The sequence below is a fragment of the Hemiscyllium ocellatum genome, chromosome 39 (assembly GCF_020745735.1).
Source record: "Hemiscyllium ocellatum isolate sHemOce1 chromosome 39, sHemOce1.pat.X.cur, whole genome shotgun sequence".
NCBI lineage: Eukaryota > Metazoa > Chordata > Chondrichthyes > Orectolobiformes > Hemiscylliidae > Hemiscyllium > Hemiscyllium ocellatum.
Genome location: NC_083439.1, coordinates 30,872,994 through 30,887,453, shown reverse-complemented (window position 1 = coordinate 30,887,453; position 14,460 = coordinate 30,872,994). Strand labels below are relative to the sequence as shown.

General features: G+C 44.6%; 1 protein-coding gene across 6 annotated transcripts in view; it reads left to right on the top strand.

Annotated features, from left to right (window-relative positions):
* The window catches only part of sema4ba (sema domain, immunoglobulin domain (Ig), transmembrane domain (TM) and short cytoplasmic domain, (semaphorin) 4Ba), a 476,044-nt gene that overhangs the window by 133,973 nt on the left and 327,611 nt on the right, over positions 1-14,460 (top strand). The window contains exon 1 of one of the 6 annotated variants that reach the window (XM_060853312.1): positions 4,505-4,521. The exons of the other annotated variants lie outside the window; for them this stretch is intronic. The gene's annotated coding sequence lies outside the window, so the exon portion shown is untranslated. Of the gene's footprint in view, positions 1-4,504; positions 4,522-14,460 lie in introns of those variants that run through there. 6 annotated transcript variants of the gene reach the window in all.

The following is a 14,460-nucleotide window of genomic DNA, read 5'->3' as shown; positions in this document are numbered from 1 at the left end:
AAATCACACAACATCAGGTTATAGTCCAACAGGTTTAATTGGAAGCACGAGTTTTCGGAACGCCGCTCCTTCTTCAGGTACCCTTCGGTCCAACCTGTCCATGCCGACCAGATATCCCAACCCAATCTAGTCCCACCTGCCAGCACCCGGCCCATATCCTGCCAAACCCTTCCTATTCATATACCCATCCAAAATGTTGTAATTGTACCAGCCCCCACACTTCCTCTGGCAGCCAATTCCATACACGTACCACCCTCTATGTGAAAATGTTGCCCCATCGGTCTCTTTTATATCTTTCCCCTCTCACCCTAAACCCATGCCCTCTAGTTCTGGACTCCCTGACCCCAGGGAAAAGACTTTGTCTATTTATCCTATCCATGCCCCTCATAATTTTTCAAACCTCTATAAGGTCACCCCTCAGCCTCCGACACTCCAGGGAAAACAGCCCCAACCTGTTTCAGCCTCTCCCTATAGCTCAAATCCTCCAACCTTGGCAACATCCTTGTAAATCTTTTCTGAACCCTTTCAAGTTTCACAACATCCCTACGATAGGAAGGAGACCAGAATTGCATGCGATATTCCAACAGTGGCCTAACCAATGTCCTGTACAGCCGCAACATGACCTCCCAACTCCTGTACTCAATACTCTGACCAATAAAGGAAAGCATACCAAATACTTTATTCACTTACCTATCTACCTGTGATTCCACTTTCAAGGAGCTATGAACCTGCACTCCAAGGTCTCTTTGTTCAGCAACACTCCCTAGGACCTTACCATTAAGTGTATAAGTCCGGCTAAGATTTGCTTTCCCAAAATGCAGCACCTCGCATTTATCTGAATTAAACTCCATCTGCCACTTCTCAGCCCATTGGCCCATCTGATCCAGATCCTGTTGTAATCTGAGGTAACCCTCTTCACTGTCCACTACACCTCCAATTTTGGGGTCATCTGCAAACTTACTAACTGTACCTCATATACTCGCATCCAAATCATTTATGTAAATGACAAAAAGTAGAGGGCCCAGCACAGATCCTTGTGGCACTCCACTGGTCACAGGCCTCCAGTCTGAAAACAACCCTCCACCACCACCCTCTGTCTTCTACCTTTGAGCCAATTCTGTATCCAAATGGCTAGTTCTCCCTCTATTCCATGAGATCTAACCTTGCTAATCAGCCTCCCATGGGGGACTTTGTCGAACGCCTTACTGAAGTCCATATAAAGGTCACATCCACTGCTCTTCCCTCATCAATCCTCTTTGTTACTTCTTCAAAAAACTCAATCAAGTTTGTGAGACATGATTTCCCACACACAAAGCCATGTTGACTGTCCCTAATCAGTCCTTGCCTTTCCAAATACACATACATTCTGTCCCTCAGGATTCCCTCCAACAACTTGCCCACCACTGAGGTCAGGCTCACTGGTCTATAGTTCCCTGGCTTGTCTTTACCGCCCTTCTCAAACAGTGGCACCACGTTTGCCAACTTCCAGTCTTCCAGCACTTCACCTGTGACTATCGATGATACAAATATCTCAGCAAGAGGCCTGGCAATCACTTCTCTAGCTTCCCACAGAGTTGTTAGGTACCCCGATCAAGTCCTGGGGATTTATCCACCTTTAAGCATTTCAAGACATCCAGCACAAAGAGATCTTCAATCGAAAAATCAATCTGATCCTAACTACCTTGAAGAAGTGTAGAATCATAGAATCCCTACAGTATGGAAGCAGGCCACTCAGCCCATTGAATCCACACCGACTCTCCGAAGAACATCCTACCCAGATACACCCTATCCTTGTACCCTATATTTCCCATGGTTAATCCACAAATCTTGCACACTATTGGCAATTTAGTACAGTCAATCCACCTAACCTGCACATCTTTGAATTGTGGGAGGAAACGGGAGCACCCGGAGGAAACCCATGCAGATACGGGGAGAATGTGCAAACTCCACACAGGCAGTCACCCAATGTTGGAATCGAACCTGGATCCTTGGTGCTGTGAGGCAACAGTGCTAACCATTGAACCATCGTGCAAGAAAAAGCCTTGCAAATGTCTGTTACAAACCCCTCCTTGGGACGACACTGCGGTGACCAGTCTCATATGAAAGTGAGCACTGAAACTTGGCTTGACATGATTCAAGGGGCATTAGCCCCAAACGTGCAAAATCCACCATGCCCGGGGTAGGGCAGAAGAACTGACAGAGCTGCAGATCCATAACAACAATGCAAAATGTCAAGTCTGTTGGCATTCATGCCAATCCTGCAGTAGACTCTTCAGTCATGAGAGGATTCATAGAAGGTGGTGAAATAATTCACAGCTTGGACTTACTCCACCGTGGGTGGCACGGTAGCACAGTGGTTAGCACTGCTGCCTCACAGCGCCAGAGACCCGGGTTCAATTCCTGCCTCAGATGACTGTCTGTGTGGAATTTGCACGTTCTCCCCGTGTCTGTGTGGGTTTCCTCCGGGTGCTCCGGTTTCCTCCCACAGTCACAAAGATGTGTGGGTCAGGTGAATTGGCCACGCTAAATTGCCTGTAGTGTTAGGTAAGGGGTAAATGTAGGGGTCTGGGTGGGTTGCGCTTTGGCGGGTCGGTGTGGACTTGTAGGGCTGAAGGGCCTGTTTCCACACTGTGAGTAATCTAATCTATTCGAATCACCAAGGAGTCTATGCTGAAGACACTATTTGAAATAAAGCTGCTAGTACTTTCTGATTGACAACGTTAAGATTTGAAGCTTCAAAGAGCAAAGTAGCTTTATTTCTGCAGTCTTTAATCCTGTTTGATAAATTTGCAATTGGAAAAATGTAACTTGATTCTTATTAACAGCAGCTGCAAGATCATGGCTTTAATGTATTGAAATATCCCCATGGTGCTGAATTGGAGGATTACCAGTTTAAAAATAATGTCACTGAACCAAGAAGGAGATGAAAGGTAACCAAAAGCTGAGGTAGACTTTAAGCAGCATATGAAAGAAGGAAGGCAAGGTGGAGATGCTTAGAAAGGTGACTTTGGGGTTTAGGGCCTAGATCAGGGTTTCCCCAACCTTTTTCCATTGTGACCCCCATTTTGAAGGTTGTAAACTGTTGGGATCCCTTGATGAGTGATGTCAAAGGGGCAGATGACCTATTATAGCAGAGAGAGGATGGGGCTCCCCCTCAGTGTTTGTAACTCCATACCTGTGGTTCACCACCCTCTGCATTCTGACTCCCATTTTGGGAAGCCCTGGCATAGAGAGCTAAAGGCATGGCCCCCAGTGATGGAGCGAAGGACGTCAGAGATGTACCAGGATGGGAGGGTTCTGAGGCTGGCGGAACTGGGGGCAGACAATTGCGCCTTGGGATCTGAACACAGGCATGAGAACATTTCATCTCAGGTGATGTCTGGATTTCCCTGGGTGCCAATACAGCAAGACCAACTTATAGATGTCACAGCAGAGCCTAGAGCAATGGTGTTCCTGAAGCAACATTGAATTTTAGTATTCTGGTCGATCAGAAAATGTGGTAGCAGTGAGTTGATGGGCCATTTTAGTTGCCCTTCTATCTGTTGCTTCTATGTGCACACTCCACACAACTCAGAGTGTTGGAATTTAATTTGCCTACTAACGTTTGAAGTGTGATTTTTTTTTGTTGGGGAGGATTGGTGAGGGGGTTGGGGGGGGAGTGCCTTAGGGAGTACATATCTGGGGCTGTTGGCAAATAATTTGAATCTTTACTATGATCTAGATCTCTTTGTGATTCCTTCTCCTGCCTCCTCCACCATTGACTCATTGTCTCACTGACTCTCTCTCACCTCACTAACACATAGTCTACACTCCCAACTGTGATCCCAGACCTAATCTGGACCAACTCGTAACAAAATTATTGGGAACACTGAGCTTCCAAAACAAAACAAAATCCTTCTTGTACAAATTAATGAAGGAATGTGATTTTGGGCATTTTTAGCAGAACAAAACATTTCGCAAAAAATACAAGTTCCTTCAACGATCATGTTATAGTGTCCCATTGGGACTATTGCAGGAGTATGTTTGAAATTATGAATTTTGATCGTGTAGATAGGGAAAAGCTGTTTCCACTGGCAAGAGGGTTCATAACCAGAGTATACAGATTGAAGATAATTAACAAAAGAATTGGGTAGAAATGAGGACCAAAGGAAGTTTACTTAGTGAGCTATTGTGACTGGTAATGTGCTGTCTGAGTGATGGAGACTGATTTAACAGTCACCTCAAAAGTGGACAATTACTTAAAAGCAAAACATTTGCCGAATTCTAGAGAAAGAGCAAGGAATTGGTACTTATTTATAGAGAATGAAGGAAGGCAAGTCTTCCTGATGAACCCATAAGTGGAATGGTTCCTCACAAGCTGTATCTTTCAAAGCTGCTGACTCCCATCATTAGATCATTATGTCTGCTTTGTTATGAATTATAATGTCATCTTTGTACTTCAACTGAGGTATGCATTTAGTGTTAACTTTTCTTTTACAGGTATTTTATTGTTCATTAATCTAAGTCTTTACCTCTTCACAGGTGAGAACTTTCCATTTCTTTTATCTTTGTTCCATGACTACGTAAGTCCCTTATACAGTGGTGTTTGATTGTGAGCTTTTGACATGCATTAGTACCTTTCCCAGTCATCCAAATCATCAACAGCAGTTAAAAATCACACAACACACAGGTTATAGTCCAACAGTTTTAACAGCAGTGAACTTCAAACAGAGCGAAGGCAAAGTTAAAGAACAACACCTCCACACAAAGTCTCCCTGAGTGGATTAAGTGGGCTCCACGGTGCAAGCCAGTGATCCAAAGCAACCCACATGATATTAGCTGAGGATCTTATCAGAAAGCTATCGCCTGAAGTTGGCCATCTTTCCTTTTTTACTCAAGACATCATTCATTGTTTAATCTGCAGTCATTCCATAAAGAAATCTGATTATCTCTTCCTTTAGGCCCAGACTGGAGCTCTCAGGGCGCCAGCATTTGTTATCAGTCAGAGAACATCTGGTGCATGAGGCAAATCTTGATGTGAGGAAGCAATGGAAGCTACAATGCCATTACGAAATGTGCAGATGGAGGTTTCTTGTCATAAGTATGATCACTTTCGTGTGAAGGCTTATGTTAGCTCGGGAGGAATTTGTTCACTTAGTGAAGGACTGTTCAGAGGCTCCTGATCTGCTGAGCTTACTGCTCTCATCCAAACAATCATGGGCCAGTATTTATAAAGTTTCCATTATTACATTGCATTTTTAAAAATCTTCCTGTCACACCAGTGCCATCACTTTGGATAGGAGAAGAGACAATGAGCTCTGGGAAAGATTAAAATGCCATCATTCCTTTTTAAGAATTTGTGTTTTTAATCAGTACCTTTCACACGATAAAGCTGTGACAAAGTGATTACCATATATGCTCATGTATAGGTCGAATTTTGAAGTCAGTTTTTTAAAATCTGAAATTAGGGGGTCGACTTACATGCGAGGTATTGTTTTCAAGAGGTTGTATATTTATCTACAAAATAGACAAAATGGGAAATTTATCTTCCTGGCAGCTCCCTGGTCCTGGTTCTGGAATGTTCCCTGTATATGTTCAGGCCGTGGTAAACCGCAGGTAACTGAAACCGACTCCACGGTTACGGTAATTGCCCTGTACTGTCATGCCATTACAGTAATTCTGAAAACCTGGAGTGGAGCATGCCAGTTGGTGGACTGGAAGACCTGGAATGGTGCGCTATGGTTAGCCAGAGTGGAGCGCAACAGGCAGGCACACTGACACATAAATGTTGATCGATAACCGCGAAAAACTAGTGTCAACTTATACACAAGATAGATGGAAAATACAAGACTTTTTGGCCAAAACTAATGGGTCAACTTAAACATAAGATCAATAGGGCAGCACGGTGGCACACGCTGCCTCACAGCGCCAGGGACCTGGGTTCAATTCCCGCCTCAGGCGACTGACCGTGTGGAGTTTGCACGTTCTCCCCGTGTCTGCGTGGGTTTCCTCCGGGTGCTCTGGTTTCCTCCCACTGTCCAAAAATGTGCGGGTCAGGTGAATTGGCCATACTAAATTGCCCATAGTGTTAGGTAAGGGGTATATGTAGGGGTCTGGGTGGGTTGTGCTTCCGTGGGTCGGTATGGACTTGTTGGGCCGAAGGGCCTGTTTCCACACTACAAGTAATCTAATCTAATCTAACATATATGTGAGCATATATGGTAAGAGCTAATGAAGTATTTCTGAAGTGTAGGAAGAGCTCACGTGCTGAGCTATGTCTTGGTCATGTGAGATAGAAGTCTCAATGGTCTGCATTTTTAGTGACATTGGTTAAATGTGTGTGAACTCCACAGCTCTTCATAGGATCCCTACAGTGTGGAAGCAGACCATTGGGCCAATCGAGTCCATACCAAACCTCCAAACAGCAGATCACTCAGGCCTGCACCCCCCAACCCTATAACCCTGCATTTCCTGTGGAACACACCTAGCCTGCACATTCCCAGACACTATGGGCAATTTAGCACTGGCTTTCCGCCTAACCTGCACACTTTTGGAGTGTAGGAGAAAACTGGAGCACCCGGAGGGAACCCATGCAGACATTGGGAGAATGTGCAAGTATCCTGTTTTGGATACTGTTGGGGGGGATGACCATTCAGGGGAAAGCGGCAGTAACCAGGTTGGAGGCACTACGACTGGCTCTGGGGCACAGTGGGAAAGGGTAAAGGTAAACATGACCTTAGTGTTAGGAGACTCGATAGTGAGAGGGACAGATGGGAGATTTTGTGGCTGCGAATAGGAATCCAGGATGGTGTGCTGCCTCCCAGGTACCAGGGTCCAGGATGTCTCAGAGAGGCTGCTGAATGTTCTCAGGGGGAGGGTGAACAGCCAAAGTTATTGTGCATGTTGGCACAACTGACACAAATAGAAACAGGGATGAGGTCCTGCAGAGTGATTAGATTAGATTACTTACAGTGTGGAAACAGGCCCTTCAGCCCAACAAGTCCACACTGACCCGCAGCCCACCCATACCCTTACATTTACCCCTTATCTAACACTACGGGCAATTTACCATGGCCAATTCACATGACTTGCACATCTTTGGACTGTGGGAGGAAACCGGCACACCCGGAGGAAACCCAAGCAGACACGGGGAGAGAGACCCAGGCAAGAAAGTTAAAAACCAGGACCTCGTTGATGATAATCTCAGGATTACTTCCAGAGCTGAAAATGTGTTGCTGGAAAAGCGCAGCAGGTCAGGCAGCATCCAAAGAGCAGGAGAATTGACGTTTCGGACATGAGCCCTTCTTCAGGAATGAAGTACTTCCAGTGCCACATGCTACTGAGGGTAAGAACAGGAGGATGTGGCAGATGCGTGTATGGTTAAAGAACTGGTGCAGGGAGCAGGGATTTTTAGATCATTGGGATCTTTTCTGGGGTAGAGCTGACCTGTTCAAGAGTGACTGGTTGCACCTGAACTGAAGGGGGATCAATATCTTGATGGCCAGGTTTGCTAGTGCTGCAAGGGAGGGTTTAAATTAGATTTGCAGGGGAGTGGGATCCACCAACAGCAGGGAGGCAAGTGGGAGGCTGGAAGGAGATACAGTAATCAGAAATAATAAGTTGAAGAGAAAGGTCAGGCTGGAACATGCCAGGGAGCAAGGAGTGCCTATTGGAGTAAATTGCATTTATTTCAATGCAAGAGGGCTGACAGGTAAGGCTGATGAACTCAGGACATGGATAGGTACGTGAATGTTATAGCCATTACCAAAACATGGCTAAGAGAGGGACAGGACTGGCAGCTTAATGTGCCAGGGCACCGATGCTTTAGGCTCAACAGAGGGGAGGGGGAAAGGGGAGTTGTATTTTTGACTGAGGCAAGTAGCACAGCATTAACCAGAGATGAAATAACTGAAGGATGATCCAGTGAGGCATTGTGGGTGGAATTAAGAAATGAAAAGGGGATGGTGATGTTGTTGGGGTTGTGCTAAGGCCCCCAAATAGTCAATGGGAATTAGGAACAAATATGCAGGGAGACTGAGGAGACTTGCAGGAGTCATAGGGTTGTCATAGGAGATTTTAATTTTCTTAACATGGACAGCCAGAGTATTAAGGGATTGGATGGGCTGGGATTTCTTAAGTGCATTCAAGGTAGTTTCCTCAAACAGTATATAGGGGTTCTACTCAGGAAGGGATAAATTCCGACCTACTCTTGGGAAATAGGGCAGGACAGGTGACGGGGGTGACAGTGGTGGAGCACTTTGGGACCAGTGACCATAGTTCCGTTAATTTTAAAATAGTTATGGAGAGGGACACAACTCATCCACATTTTCAAGTTCTAAAATTGGGGCAAGGAATGTTGATGGAATTAGACAGGAGCTTGCAAGGGTCGATTGGAGTAGTTTGTTTGCAGGTAAAGGGATCTCCAGCAAGTGGGAGGCCTTTCAAAGTGAGATAGCTAGAATTCAGGTCTGTATGTTCCTGTGAGGGTGAAGGGCAAGGCTGGCAGGAATAGGGAACCCTGGGAGTCAAGAGATATTGAGGTTTTGACCAGCAAAAAGGAGGCGTGGCTCATGAACAAGCAGCTGGGATCAAAGGAATCCTTGGAGGTATACAGGGAATATAGGAGTCTACTGAAGGAGGAAGTCATGAGGGTGAAAAGTGGGCAAAAGATAGCCTTGGCTGAGAAGATTAGGGTGAATCCAAAGAGATACATTAAGTATATTAAAGGAAAAAGAATAACTAGAAAGAGAATAGGACTCCTCAAGAATGATAGAATTATAGTGTGGAAACAAGCCATTAGGCCCAACAAGTCCACACTAACCCCTCCATCCACACGTACCCACTCCCCTACCCTACATTTACCCCTGACTAATGTACCTAGCCTGCACACCCCTGGACACTATTGGCAATTTAGCATGGCCAATTAACCTAACCTTGCACATTTTTGGACTGTGAGAGGAAACCGGAGCACCCGGAGGAAACCCACACAGACAGGGGAAAATGTGAAAACTCCACACAGACAGTCGCCTGAGGCTGGAATTGAACCCAGGTCCCTGCCGCTGTAAGCCACCATGCTGCCCTAAAGATTCTACAATGACCAAAGTGGGACATGTATGTGTAGAACCGCAGGAGATGGGCAAGAATCTCAATTAATATTTCTCTTCTTGTTTACCGTGGAGAAAGACATGAAGACTTGGGAACTTGGGGAAGTTAGTGCTAATATCTTGGGGACAGTCCATATCAAAGTAGAGGAGGTGTTGGATGTAATAGAATATGTGAAGGCGGATAAATCTCCTGGTCCTAACCAGATATATCCAAGAACCCTGCAAAAACCTTGAGAAGAAATTGCAGGGGCCTTGGCTGATATTTTTGTGTCATCTTTAGCCACAGGTGAGGTCCCAGAAGACTAGAGGGTAGCGGATGTTGTGTCATTATTCTGCAAAGGGCTACAAAGAAAAGCCTGGGAACTGTAGACCAGTAAGCCCAACATCTGTGGTGGGTAAGGTACTTGAAAAGATTCTAACAGATAAGACACACATGCATTTGGAAAGACTGGTTTAATTAGGAGTAGTCAGATGCTTTGTGAGTAGGAGATTATGCCTCACAAATTTGTTAGAGTTCTTTCAGGAAGTGACCAGGAAGGTTGACAAGGGCAGCGCAGTAGACATAGTCTATATGGATTTCAGGAAGGCCTTTGGTAAGGTTCCACATAGTAGGCTGCTCCGGAAGATTAGATCACATGGAATCCACAACGAGCTGGCAAATTGGACGCACAATTGGCTTGATGGTAGGAAGCAGAAGGGAATAGTGAAAGGATTCTTGTTGGATTAGAGGCCTGTGACTAGTGGAGTGCTTCAGGAATTGATGCTGGGCCCATTGCTGTTTGTTACCTGTAATCAATGATTTGGATGTGAATGTACAAGGCATGCTTAGTAAGTTTGCAGATGACATTAAAATAGGTGGTATCATGGACAGTGAGGAAGGTAATCAGAAATTGCAGCAGGACCTTCATCAGCTGGGGAGGTTCGGCTGAGAGAAATGGCAAATGGAGTTTAATATAGATAAGTGTGAGATCTTGCATTTTAGAAAGTCAAATTACGGTAGGAGTCCATGGTGAATGGTAGGGCCTTGAGGAGTATAATGGAACAGAGGGACCTTGGAGTTCAGGTACATAGTTCTCTGAAAGTGGAGTCACAGTTAGACAGGGCAATGAAGAAGGCCTTTGGCACACTGCCCTTCATCAGTCTAGAAGTTGGGAAGTTGCAGTTGGTGAGGCCGCACTTGGAGTATTGTGTTCAGTTTTAATCACCTTGTTATAGGGAGAATACTATTAAACAGGCTAGAGTGCAGATGAAATTTACAAGTGTGTTGCCAGGTATGAGTTACAGGGAGAGGTTGGACAAGCAAGGACCTTTTACTTTAGAGAATAGGAGACCAAGGGAGGACCTTATAGAGGTGTATAAGAGTCATGAGAGTCACGGATAGGGTGAATGCACTCAGTCTTTATCCCAGGGGTGGGGAATCGAGGACTAGAGGGCATCAGTGTAAGATTAGAGGGGAAAAAAATAAAAGGGAGCTTGAAGGGAAACGTTTTTACACAGAAGGTGGTATGCACATGGAATGAGTTGCGGAAGTGGTTGAGGCGGGTACATAAACAACATTTAAAAGTCATTTGGACAAATGCATGGATAGGAAAGGATTAGAAGGCTGTGAGCCAAGTGTAGGGAAATTGGGTTAGCGTGGATGGACGTTTTGATCGGCACTAGTCTGTGCTGTTAGACTCTATGAGTCCACGCAGTCACCCAAAGGTGGAATCGAACCTGGGTCCCTGGAGCTGTGAGACAGCAGTGCTAACCACTGAGCCACCATGCTGCCCTAAGCTTGTTTTCACGCAGTATCTGGGGATTTTTCTGCCTCAACCCAAAAGCACAGATGTATCCTTGGTTTAATGTTCCTTTAGTTGGCACTTCTAGCAGCATAGCACACCAGCAGCACACTGCTGAAGGGTCAGCCTGGATTCTTGCTCACATTTCTAGACTGTGACTTAAACCATGATGCAGAGACAAGATTATTACCCAATGAGGAAAGGCTGAAAGCAGTAAGTGTGCAAAGGTGATGATTTCACATCTGAATTTCCTTTTCTACTGTTGCTAACGTCTCCAAGACTGAACTCCAGTTGTGATGCACTGAGGGACTGCTTTCTACCTGAGAGAGCCTTGTGTATTTTTATTGATACTATCTCTATGACTTTGAACAAGGTCAAATACCTCAAATACCAATTGATTTGAATAGTGAGTCACCATGAGACACAGCACAGAACAACGTCACAAGTTCCAAAATTATCCTTCATGTCAGCTGAAAGTAAAACTGATCAAAGATGATACAAAAACTTTGAAAGAGCACAGGATAACTTGTGTGCAGATTTATTGAGCAGCGGAGGATTAGTTATGCAGAGACTGACATCAAGTCTTTTGTCGTTTTCATAGAGTCCCTACAGTGTGGAAATCAGCCCCTCGGCCCAACAAGTCCACACCAACCCTCCGAAGAGTAACCCACCCAGACCCATTCCCCCACCCTTTATTTACCCCTGACTAATGCACCTAACCTATACATCCCTGAACACCATGGGCAATTTAGCATGACCAATTCACCTGAGTGCACATCTTTGGATTGTGGAAGGAAACCTGAGCACCCGGACAAAACTCACACAGACACGGGGAGAATGTACAAACTCCACACAGACAGTCGCCCAAGGCTGGGATCGAACCCAGGTCCGTGGCACAGTGAGGCAGCAGTGCGAACTACTGAGCCACTGTGCCACTCTCAAATTTTCAATTGTTTCCTCCCATTGAGACCATAAGAAATAGAATCAGAATTAGGCCATTCATTTCATTGAATTTTCTCCACCATTCGATCATGGCTGATATGTTTCTCAACCCCATTCTCCTGCATTCTCACCATAACCTTTGACCCTCTTACTAATCAAGAATCTATCTATCTCTGTCTTGATGACTTGGCCATCACTGCCTTATGTGGCTGTGAGTTCTACAGTGTCTACAGCCTCTGGCTGAAGAAATTCCTCTTCATTCCAGTTCAAAAGGGTTGCCCCTTCACTCAGAGGATGTGCCCCGGGTCCTAGTCTCTCCTACTGGTGGAAACATCTTCTCCACATTTACTCTATCCAGACCTCTCAGTACTCTGTAAATTTTAATCAGATCCACCCTCATCCCTCCCCCCCCACCCTTTTAAATTCCATGGAGTACAGATTCATAGTCCTCAATAGCTCCTCAAATGACGAGCCCTTTATCCCCAGAATCATTCTTCTAAACCTCCTCTGACCTCCCTCCAATGCCAGCACATCCTTCCTTAGATATAGAGCCCAAAACTGCTCACAATGTTCCAAACACGGTCTGATCAGAGCCTTATACAGTCTCAGCAAAATATCTCTGCTCTTGTATTCTAGCCCTCTTGAAATGTATGTTAACATTGTATTAGCCTTCCTAACTGCCAACTGGACTTGCATGTTAACCAGAAGAGAATCTTGAACAAGGACTCCCAAGTCCCTTTGTGCTTCAGGTTTCTGAAGCCTTTCCCTATTTAATAAATAGTTTATGTCTCTATTCCTCCTTGCAAAGTTCATAACCTCACACTCCCTCACCTGGTATTCCATATGCCACTTCCTTGGCCTCTCTCTTCGCCTGTCCAAGTCCTTCTGCAGCATCCCCGTCTCCTAATGACAATCCTAATGACACACTTCGTTTTTGATAAATTGTTGGCTCTGGCTCTTTACAGAAGATTATTATTTTGCCCTCTTAATGTGTTTCTCCAATTCACTCTCAAGAGAGAGGCAGATTTATGACTCTTTCTTATTACTTCCTGTCAGCGGAAACAGTGACCTAGTCACTTTGTGAGGTTTTTGAGGAACTGTCCACTTTGTCATTGGCTATACGAACAAAAGTAGAGAATCTTTTTTTCAAAGGTGCAGTTCAATTCTCAATTCCCTGTCCAAAGCCTCGACCCACAATACTATGAAGGAGGGAATTCCACTATTTTGACCAGTGACACTGAACAGCGATATATTTCTAAGTCAAGATGGTGAGTGGCTTGGAGGGGAACTTGTAGACTGTAGTGTTCCCATGTATATGCTGCCCATGTTCTCCTAGGTGGTAGAGGTTGCAGATTTGGAAGGTGCTTCCAAAGAGAGGAAGCACCTTTTTATAGTAATGCAGCTTATAAACAGTACACAGCTACCACTGTGTGTCAGTGGTAGAAGGAATGAATGTTGGAGGTGGTGAATTTGGTAATATGAAGCAGATTGCTTTGTCCTGGATGGCATCAAGCTTCTTGAGTGTGTTGGAGTTGCACTCATCCAGTGTTCCATCAAAACTCTTGTAAGTGGTAGACAAGCTTTGAGGAGTCAGGAGGTGAATTACTTGCTGCAGGATTCCCAGCCTCTGACCTGCTCTTGTCGTCACAGTATGTATATAAATGATCCAGTTCAAGTTCTAGTCAGAAGACACACAAAGCTAGTCCCAAGTATTTACCACTTCAAGAACATGTAGCCAGTATAAAGCTGGACTAATTGAATCTGGACTAATATGAATGTGGACTAATTGTCCACTGATTCTAAATGTAATTACATTTAAACATTTCAAACATGGAAGGAGCTTTCTCTCAATTTGTGAATACTTAATGAGGAGGTCCACACTGTTTTACATGAATCCTTTTAAAATTCTAATAAATCTTGCTAAAGTAAAATCTATGAATTTTTATTATGAGTTATCAGACATTTTTAATTTTGGTGTCTTAAAGTGATTTATCTCAGCAAGCCATTATACATTAAAAAAAGGTTACTTCTTAATTTTGAGAAAATAGTTAAATTTTTAATTCAGTAAAATTATATTGGAATGTTTAATTTCATAGAATTAATTTTGTCTGCCAAAACATGATTTCCCAACAGCGTTTCAATTTATTATTAATTCACGTGGGCCTCACTGGTTAGGCCAGTAATGTTTTGCCCAAACATAATAGTCCTTGAGAAGATGGTGGATGAGCTGCCTTCTTAAACTGCTGTTGTTGTGGGGTATAGATAGACCCACAGTGCTATCAGAGAAGGAGTTCTAGAACTGTGTCCCCAGCGACACTGAAGGAACGACGAAATGTTTCCAAGTCAAGATGGCGGCCAACTTGCAGGGGAACTTGCAAGTGGAAGTACTCCCATGTAGTGAATATTTTTCCAGTTCTTGCAGTGCAGTGACTGAACCCCACATCCATCATTAACTGATATTTCCACCCTACTAACCCAGACTGCAACCCTTAGTGGGAAAGAATCCTCTATTTAGGCAGCGAAAATCCACCCCAATCAGTACGTGCAGCAACTTGCTTGACAACCAGCAGCGCTGACAACAAAGTCAGAGCCAATATGTGTTCTGGTCCTTTCCTCTCAGTTAACACCTCAGTCATAACAAGTAATTGAACACT